This window comes from Canis lupus, chromosome 13, assembly GCF_011100685.1.
Source record: "Canis lupus familiaris isolate Mischka breed German Shepherd chromosome 13, alternate assembly UU_Cfam_GSD_1.0, whole genome shotgun sequence".
Taxonomy (NCBI): Eukaryota; Metazoa; Chordata; class Mammalia; order Carnivora; family Canidae; genus Canis; species Canis lupus.
In genome coordinates this window covers 9,973,067-9,982,344 of record NC_049234.1, presented here as the reverse complement: position 1 = coordinate 9,982,344, position 9,278 = coordinate 9,973,067, and the positions used below count along the sequence as shown (strand labels likewise).

The 9,278-nt window shown below is 37.7% G+C and overlaps 1 non-coding gene across 1 annotated transcript; it reads right to left on the bottom strand.

Annotated features, from left to right (window-relative positions):
• Positions 1-566: 566 nt before the first annotated feature.
• MIR8836 (microRNA mir-8836) lies at positions 567-701 on the bottom strand. The gene has a single exon (NR_128782.1). It is a non-coding gene; the product is annotated as a microRNA mir-8836 (primary transcript).
• Positions 702-9,278: the final 8,577 nt, after the last annotated feature.

The following is a 9,278-nucleotide window of genomic DNA, read 5'->3' as shown; positions in this document are numbered from 1 at the left end:
AGAAGTATTAAAGGTGACACTGAGATTCTGGCCTAAACTGGAGTATTAATTTATCATATTTTTTCATAATTGCATGAATATGTTTTTCCTACTAGCTGATTGGGGGTGGGAACTGAGCCTTATTTATCATGTTTTATCCAGTTCTTAAGCCATTGTGAGGGTGAACATAGAGTAGGAATGGAATAAATGTTTGCTAAATAGTTTGAGTTGGCTTTGAATAATAATCACAATACAAATATTCTTGTTTAGCTATTATGGAAAGTAGTAGATACTATTTAAAAACTACTTTCTCTTTTAAAATTTACTTTCATTTGGGTCATTTTTCAGATGTAAAAATGATTGAATGAAGCAGAAGAGAAGAGAAGAGAGCCAGGCATTAGATGTTGAAGTAGGAGCTCGCTTTACCTTTTGTAGGACATTTTTGTTCTGCAATTTTGCTTTCTTCTTTTGATTAAGAAGAAGATAAAAGGATAAAGATGGGAGGAAAGAGAAACAAAGCAGTGGGGTTGAGGTACAACCTGAAGTGAAGGGAATATAGAACAGAAGTTGAAAAAGGGAAATAGGAGAGTGGGGACCAATAGATGAGGATGAGAGTGAAAGCAATCCAAGAGAAGCTGAGAGGGCACAGCAAAGCCAGGTACTGTGGCCCTTCTCCTTTCCTATCTTTCATTCTTCCTGTGACTCCATTCCCACTGCTGTTGGTTTACATTTAAACCCACCCCACAAACACAATTTAAACATGAAATCCTTAATGGAACAAGAAACTCTTGGGTGCACACAGGTGGTATATCTAGATGAAATGACTAAGTTAGAACTAATAGTCTTTCAATTTTGGTTTCATAGCTTCAATTTAAATGTTCCTGCTGTGCTATGTGAGGTCTAAATATAGTCAGTATATCTGTTCCATAGCTTTCAAGTTATTAAGTGTAGATTTGTCTCCATGAGACCATGCTACCAGCTGTCTCCCCTGGGCACCCTGTGGAGAAGTATATTCAGTAAATGTGGGAGTAGAGAGTGATGCAGGTGTGAAGGTCATATACAGCTTGAACTCCTATGGACCAGACAAGGATATTTTTTTCTTTTTCCCCTCTTTTTTTCCACTGTAGAAAATTAAACTAAAAAGATATTTATAATCCAGATAATAATGTTAATGGCTGCACTGCTCAGCATTCAGCTGAAAAAAAAAAAAAAAAGAAATGAAAAAGAAAAGACTTTAGCTGTATAGTTGGAATCCACTCTAGTGAATTTATATAGAAAAGAGTTTATTCTAGTGTATCAAATGGTTCACAGAATTGTTGGGTTGGATGTAGCAACAAATTCTATGTTATAGTTTCAGGGATGAATCCCAAAACCATGTGCAAAAGTGGACCTTTAAAGATGTTGTTGCCTTTACTGTGATGGGGAAGGTTTTGGGTTTCAGCTCCAACCACCATTGCCACAGTCAGGATAGTCTACATTTATCTCTTGCTATTGCTGCCAGAGCTATAACCATACCACCTCTTACAATCTGTACCTGTACCTATAAAGTGGATGTTCAGAATGCATCACTCATGAGGTTGATGACTGGAAATTAGGACCTTTTCTAATATAGCCAATGGAAAAACCAATGTCTTCGCCATCTTGATTGATAGCAAAAACAAAAGTAACAGTGAAAAGAAAGAAGAGTGACATATTCCTCACTTTTGGTTCTCAATTTTAGGCTAGTTAATCTTATTTCCAGAACTCAATCACTTTTAGGTCTTGATAGTAATTTATCTGATATGACAACAAAAGCACAGATAACAAAAGCAAAAATAGACAAGCAGAATTACATTAAATCAGAAAGCTGCTGCATGACAAAGAAAACAATCAACAGAATAAAAAGGCAATCTACAGAATGGGAGAAAATATCTCCCATTTTGTATATGGGAATGTATATAAGATATATATATATATGATATTCAAATATATCAATTAATATTGAAAATATATAAGAAACTCATACACCTCAATAGTAAAAAGCAAAAAACAAAAAACCCCCACAAAAAAACAAACAAAATTCTTCAAATAATTCAATTAAAAAATGGACAAAAGACTTGAATAGATATTTCTCCAATAAAAGACATGCAAATGGTCAACAAGTATGTCAATAGATAGTCAACATCATGAATCCTCAGGGAAATGCAAATTAAAATGAGTCAGATATCATCTCCCACATATGTTAAGATGGCCATTATAAAAAACAAAGCAAAAACAAAAACAGAAAATAGTAAGGGTTGCCAAGGATGTGGAGAAATTGACACCCTTGTAACGTGCTTGGTGAGAATGTAAAACAATGCAGCTGCTATTGAAAATAGCATAGAGATTCCTCAAAAATTAAAAAAAATATATGACCTCACAATCCCACTTCTGGTTATTTATCTAAGATAATTGAAATCAGGTGCTCAAAGAGATATTTGCATTCCTGTGTTCATTGCAACATTATTCACAATAGTCATGAAGTGGAAACCACCTTAATGTCCTTTAAGGCTGAGTGGATAAAGAAAATGTAATTCTATACACAATGGAATATTATTCAGCCATAAAAGAAAGAAATCTTATTATCTGCTACAACACTGATGAACCTGGAGGACGTAATGCTAAGTGAAAGAAGCCTGTCACACAAGGACAAATACTCCATGATCCCACTTGCATGAGGGATCTAAAGTAATTGAACTAATTCAAACAGAAAGTAGATTGGTGGTTACCAGCGATTAGAGGGAGAGGGAAATGAGGAGTTGCTGTTCAGTGGCTATAAAGTTTCAGTCATGCAGGGTAAAAAAGTTATGTACAACATTGTTCTTACACTGCACTTATACTATCTTAACAATACTTTATTGTACACTTAAAAATTTATCAAGAGAATTGATCAGATCTTATAAATTTTTTACCACAATAAAAAATGCATGTTTTAACATATTCTATGTGCTAGGTACAGTGTGCTAGGTGATAGATAACCAAAGGGAAAACAAAAGCAACAATAAAAATATGCTACCAGCCCTTGCAGGACTCTTAGTGTCTAGTAGTAAAAAAAATTTAAAAAAGAACAGTTACGGGATCCCTGGGTGGCGCAGCAGTTTAGCGCCTGCCTTTGGCCCAGGGCGCGATCCTGGAGACCCGGGATCGAATCCCACGTCGGGCTCCCGGTGCATGGAGCCTGCTTCTCCCTCTGCCTATGTCTCTGCCTCTCTCTCTCTCTCTCTCTGACTATCATAAATAAATAAAAATTAAAAAAAAAAAAAAAAAAAAGAACAGTTACACGGGATGAAAATTCTAGAGATCTCTTGTATAGTATGAGGACTATAATTAATAACATTGTATCAAATACTGGAAATTTGCTAAGACAGTACATTTCAGGTCCTCTCACTACACACAGACACACACACACACACACACACACACAAATGGTAAGTATGTGAGGAGATGATATTCTACTTAGCTTGATGGTAGAAATAATTTCACTCTATGTATCTCAAATCATGTTGTACACCTTTAATATATACAATTTTTATTTAAAAATAAAAATTTAAAAGTGAACCAAATAAAATCTTACAGTTGCTATAAAATAAACTAAGCCACCTAAACAAATAACTAAATCACCTTCAGAACCCTACACTTAAGGGATTGTGGGAAATGCAGACTTTAGTTTTCCAGTCTCTGTAGCAAATAAAGGAATGTATGCTAGCAGGAGAATGAAATGATAGGTAAAACCAATTCATTATATCCACTACAGTATTTCAATTTCTGGTGTTCCCATTTGGTGCAGATGTTATTACACCCAGGATGCAAAATAAATTTCCAAAGGGGTTTTCAGGTGGCAATTTTACTTATCTATCTATCTATCTATCTATCTATCTATCTATCTATCTATCCATCTATCATCTACCTAGATTTTATGTATTTATTCATAAGAAATACACACAGAAAGGCAGAGACATAGGCAGAGGGAGAAGCAGGCTCCCCATGGGGAGCCTGATGAGGGACTCAATCCCAGGACCCCAGGATCACGACCTGAGTCCAAGGCAGACACTCAACCACTGAGCCACACAGGCGTCCCTCAGATGCCAATTTAGAGTGTAATAGAGAGGGAAAAGCATGAGCTTTGAAATAAGACAGGCCTGACACTGTCTTTGTGACCCAGGGCAAGCCATTGAACCTCTCTGACTTTTCCCATGTGTAAAACACAGATCATATATCTTATCTTGCAGTATTACACAGAGGATTAAATGCAAAGCTTCCAACATATTATGAGTGTTCAATAAACAATTACTGCTGTTGCTGTTTTAATGGGTGGAGAGGAATGTTTAAAGTTAAAATTAAGTTTAAAGCCCTGTTATTATTTCTAAATTCTAATAGAGTCCCTGGAAATTGGAAGTTCTTTATATAAGACACACTTTCTTTGGAATCGGCTACTCTGCTTGGTGTAACAATGAAAACTTGAAAGTTGATGTGGATGAAAACTTGATCCACATCATAGTCACACTCTTCTGCAATGTGATTTTGCAGCTCCTTGCATCAAGAAGCAGACTTTATTTGCTCCTATCTTAAATCTGGGCTGGTTTCATGCCTTGTGTATATTACTAGGATGTGGCTGAGATGATGTCGTGCCCATTCTCCAGAGGCCTTGAGTACTTCCACTGTTCCCTTGGAAGCCTGCCTGAGGATGGGAAGCTACCTAGAGCAGAGAGCAGTATACACAGCTGAAACTCCTCACACTGGTCCCTGGTCGACGCTGCAGCTGACACAGGAACTATCCCCTCTGTGACCAGAAGAGGCACTCAGCTGAATCTCACCTAAACACTAAATTTTTGTGTGGTTATACAGCAAACACTAATTCAATGGATTACTATTATTGTTATTTTGGAGGATGATTGTCAAGGGAAGTTGCTCAATATTTTACATTAAATTTTATAAAAAATACAAGTTTGTATATTTGTATAGTCTCCCACTCCTACCAAAACCAAATTGTGCACTGCTGTGCTCTGAGAGCTTAGCCATTGACACTGTTTCTCCTTCCCTCTGGTCTCCTTGCTATAACTGCCCTCCAAGACCTCCATTACCATTCCTCTCTTTGTTGGTATACACTTACTGTCTATTTCCCCAGTATTTTGGCTCGTATATCCTCTGGTCTTTTTAAAAGCACCATTTGGGCCCAGCGAGAGTATAGAAGGGAAGACAGTAGTGAAGTCAGTCTGGGATTCAAGGCAAGTGTCCTACCATGAAAGAAAAGAATTGGCCCAAGGACCTCAACAAATGAGGAATGGTAAACTGTTGCAGAGAGGCAGCATGGTTGTTAAGCTAACAAGAAACTTTTATGCTCTCTTGGGCACAACAGGCAAAGCATGAAATATACATTTGAAGCTCTTTTATTCGGAATTTTTAAAGTGTCATTGTATTAGAAATCACAGATAAGCTGGGAAGAAGAAAGTGGGCTTGAGTATTTAGCAGACATGTTTTTAAATTGAGCTCCTTCACTTAATGGGACCTGACATAACTTTATCTCTCTTAGATCAATTTCCTTTTCTATAAAATGGGTACACTGTCACCTGAAAGCAGCCTAAGGATAACATCTACCTTGTATACTTATAGCAGTCAATGTCATGGCGTATGTAAAGGGCCTAGAACACTTACTGGGCCACGCATGTAATAAAGTAGTAGGGGCCCGTTTCCAAAGCACATCATTTTTATTCCTTAGAAACTCAAAGCTTTTTGCACATATCATTTCCCCTATTTGCACAAATTCTTTTGGTGTTTACCAATGGACAGAACTCTATACCTTGTTTACTGATGAAGTCTAGTTCAAACTAGATGTCTGATAACATTTATTGAATTGATGAATGAATTAAGGATCAAATAAACCAATGGTTCTAAGTTACTGTCCAAAGTACTGAAAAGATGGTGAAATGAAAACAGGATGGGATTTCAATTACTTTTTTTACATGGAAAACATTTATTTGATATCTTGCAAACAGGCAGACATTTGAAAGTTTGCATTCTTCTGCATAAAATGGTAAAAATGATTTAAACAAATGAAAATAAATGATACATTCTCTACAGAGGATTTGCAAAGATAAACATGAGATATCATATGCAAATGTGAATTGAAAGCTTTTGTGTCCAATGTAAGAGCTATCAGTTATTACCATCAGTTCATATCATAAAGAATATAAATATTATTTCATTATCTTCATGAACTATTGGGATAAATATTATTTTGGGGAAAAGTTGTTCACTAAACAAATATTTACTAAGTGCCAACCAGACATTGTGTTTGTTGCAAAGAAAGAGCTTAAAAAGCCAAATTTTCTACCCTTGAAGAATTTACATTTTGGAAAGGGAGGCAGACATGGAGACTTGCAGATGAAATTTCTGAGTTTCAAATGTCTCTGCAAGGATCTTTCAGCACTGAGAATGTTTTTGCAAACTTGTCTTGCCCTTGCTATGCATTTTTCGCAATATTTTGATTATCAGTTTCTTTGGTGTTATCAATTTAATTTTCAGTTCTTGGTGGATGGTATTAAGAAGGAAAGGTTGTCAGAGGTTCACATCGCAGCCCTCAGTTTCTGTGAGGCTGGGCTTCTAGCTGTCATGTTGGTGCCTCCAAGGCTTTTGGCCCAGAGGACACCCAAGTTTCCCCCGGCTGCATGCAGCGGCAGTGCTGGATGTCAGGGGCTGGGTACAAAGAACCCAGCACTGCTGAATAGCAGGAGAGTACTGTGAAGGTGGTACTCAGAATTTTTTTTTTTTTGATAATTGGTTTCTTTTTTTTTTAATAAGTTAATTTTATATTGGTGTTCAATTTACCAACATACAGAATAACACCCAGTGCTCATCCCGTCAAGTGCCCCCCTCAGTGCCCGTCACCCAGTCACCCCCATCCCCCGCCCTCCTCCCCTTCCATCCCCCCTAGTTCGTTTCCCAGAGTTAGGAGTCTTTATGTTCTGTCTCCCTTTCTGATATTTCCCACACATTTCTACTCCCTTCCCTTATATTCCCTTTCACTATTATTTATATTCCCCAAATGAATGAGAACATACACTGTTTGTCCTTCTCCGACTGACTTACTTCACTCAGCATAATACCCTCCAGTTCCACCCACGTTGAAGCAAAGGGTGGGTATTTGTCATTTCTAATAGCTGAGTAATATTCCATTGTATACATAGACCACATCTTCTTGATCCATTCATCTTTCGATGGACACCGAGGCTCCTTCCACAGTTTGGCTATTGTGGACATTGCTGCTAGAAACATCGGGGTGCAAGTGTCCCTGCGTTTCATTGCATCTGAATCTTTGGGGTAAATCCCCAGCAGTGCAATTGCTGGGTCATAGGGCAGGTCTATTTTTAACTCTTTGAGGAACCTCCACACAGTTTTCCAGAGTGGCTGTACCAGTTCACATTCCCACCAACAGTGTAAGAGGGTTCCCTTTTCTCCGCATCCTCTCCAACATTTGTGGTTTCCTGCTTTGTTAATTTTCCCCATTCTCACTGGTGTGAGGTGGGATCTCATGGTGGTTTTGATTTGTATTTCCCTGATGGCAAGTGATGCAGAGCATTTTCTCATGTGTATGTTGGCCATGTCTATGTCTTCCTCTGTGAGATTTCTGTTCATGTCTTTTGCCCATTTCATGATTGGATTGTTTGTTTCTTTGGTGTTGAGTTTAATAAGTTCTTTATAGATCTTGGAAAGAAACTAGCCCTTTATCTGACACGTCATTTGCAAATATCTTCTCCCATTCTGTAGGTTGTCTTTTAATTTTGTTGACTGTATCCTTTGCTGTGCAAAAGCTTCTTATCTTGATGAAGTCCAAATAGTTCATTTTTGCTTTTGTTTCTTTTGCCTTCGTGGATGTATCTTTCCAGAAGTTACTGTGGCTGAGTTCAAAAGGGTGTTGCCTGTGTTCTCCTCTAGGATTTTGATGGAATCTTGTCTCACATTTAGATCTTTCATCCATTTTGAGTTTATCTTTGTGTATGGTGAAAGGGAGTGGTCTAGTTTCATTCTTCTGCATGTGGATGTCCAAGTTTCCCAGCACCATTTATTGAAGAGACTGTCTTTCTTCCAGTGGATAGTCTTTCCTCCTTTATCGAATAATAGTTGACCATAAAGTTCAGGGTCTACTTTTGGGTTCTCTATTCTGTTCCATTGATCTATGTGTCTGTTTTTGTGCCAGTACCACACTGTCTTAATGACCACACCTGAAATCTGGCATTGTGATGCCCCCAGATATGGTTTTCTTTTTCAAAATTCCCCTGGCTATTCGGGGTCTTTTCTGATTCCACACAAATCTTAAAATAATTTGTTCTAACTCTCTGAAGAAAGTCCATGGTATTTTGATAGGGATTGCATTAAACATGTAAATTGCCCTGGGTAACATTGACATTGTCACAATATTAATTCTGCCAATCCATGAGCATGGAATATTTTTCCATCTCTTTGTGTCTTCCTCAATTTCTTTCAGAAGTGTTCTATAGTTTTTAGGGCATAGATCCTTTACCTCTTTGGTTAGGTTTATTCCTAGGTATCTTATGCTTTTGGGTGCAATTGTAAATGGGATTGACTCCTTAATTTCTCTTTCTTCAGTCTCATTGTTAGTGTATAGAAATGCCACTGATTTCTGGGCATTGATTTTGTATCCTGCCACGCTACCAAATTGCTGTATGAGTTCTAGCAATCTTGGGGTGGAGACTTTTGAGTTTTCTATGTAGAGTATCATGTCATCAGTGAAGAGGGAGAGTTTGACTCCTTCTTTGCCAATTTTAATGCCTTTAATGTCTTTTTGTTGTCTGATTGCTGAGGCTAGGACTTCCAGTACTATGTTGAATAGCAGTGGTGAGAGTGGACATCCTTGTCTTGTTCCTGATCTTAGGGGAAAGGCTCCCAGTGCTTCCCCATTGAGAATGATATTTGCTGTGGGCTTTTCGTAGATGGCTTTTAAGATGTTGAGGAATGTTCCCTCTATCCCTACACTCTGAAGAGTTTTGATCAGAAATGGATGCTGTATTTTGTCAAATGCTTTCTCTGCATCTAATGAGAGGATCATATGGTTCTTGGTTTTTCTCTTGCTGATATGATGAATCACACTGATTGTTTTACAGGTGTTGAACCAGCCTTGTGTCCCGGGGATAAATCCCACTTGGTCATAGTGAATAATTTTCTTAATGTACTGTTGGATCCTATTGGCTAGTATCTTGTTGAGAATTTTTGCATCCATGTTCATCAGGGATATTGGTCTGTAATTCTCCTTTTTGGTGGGGTCT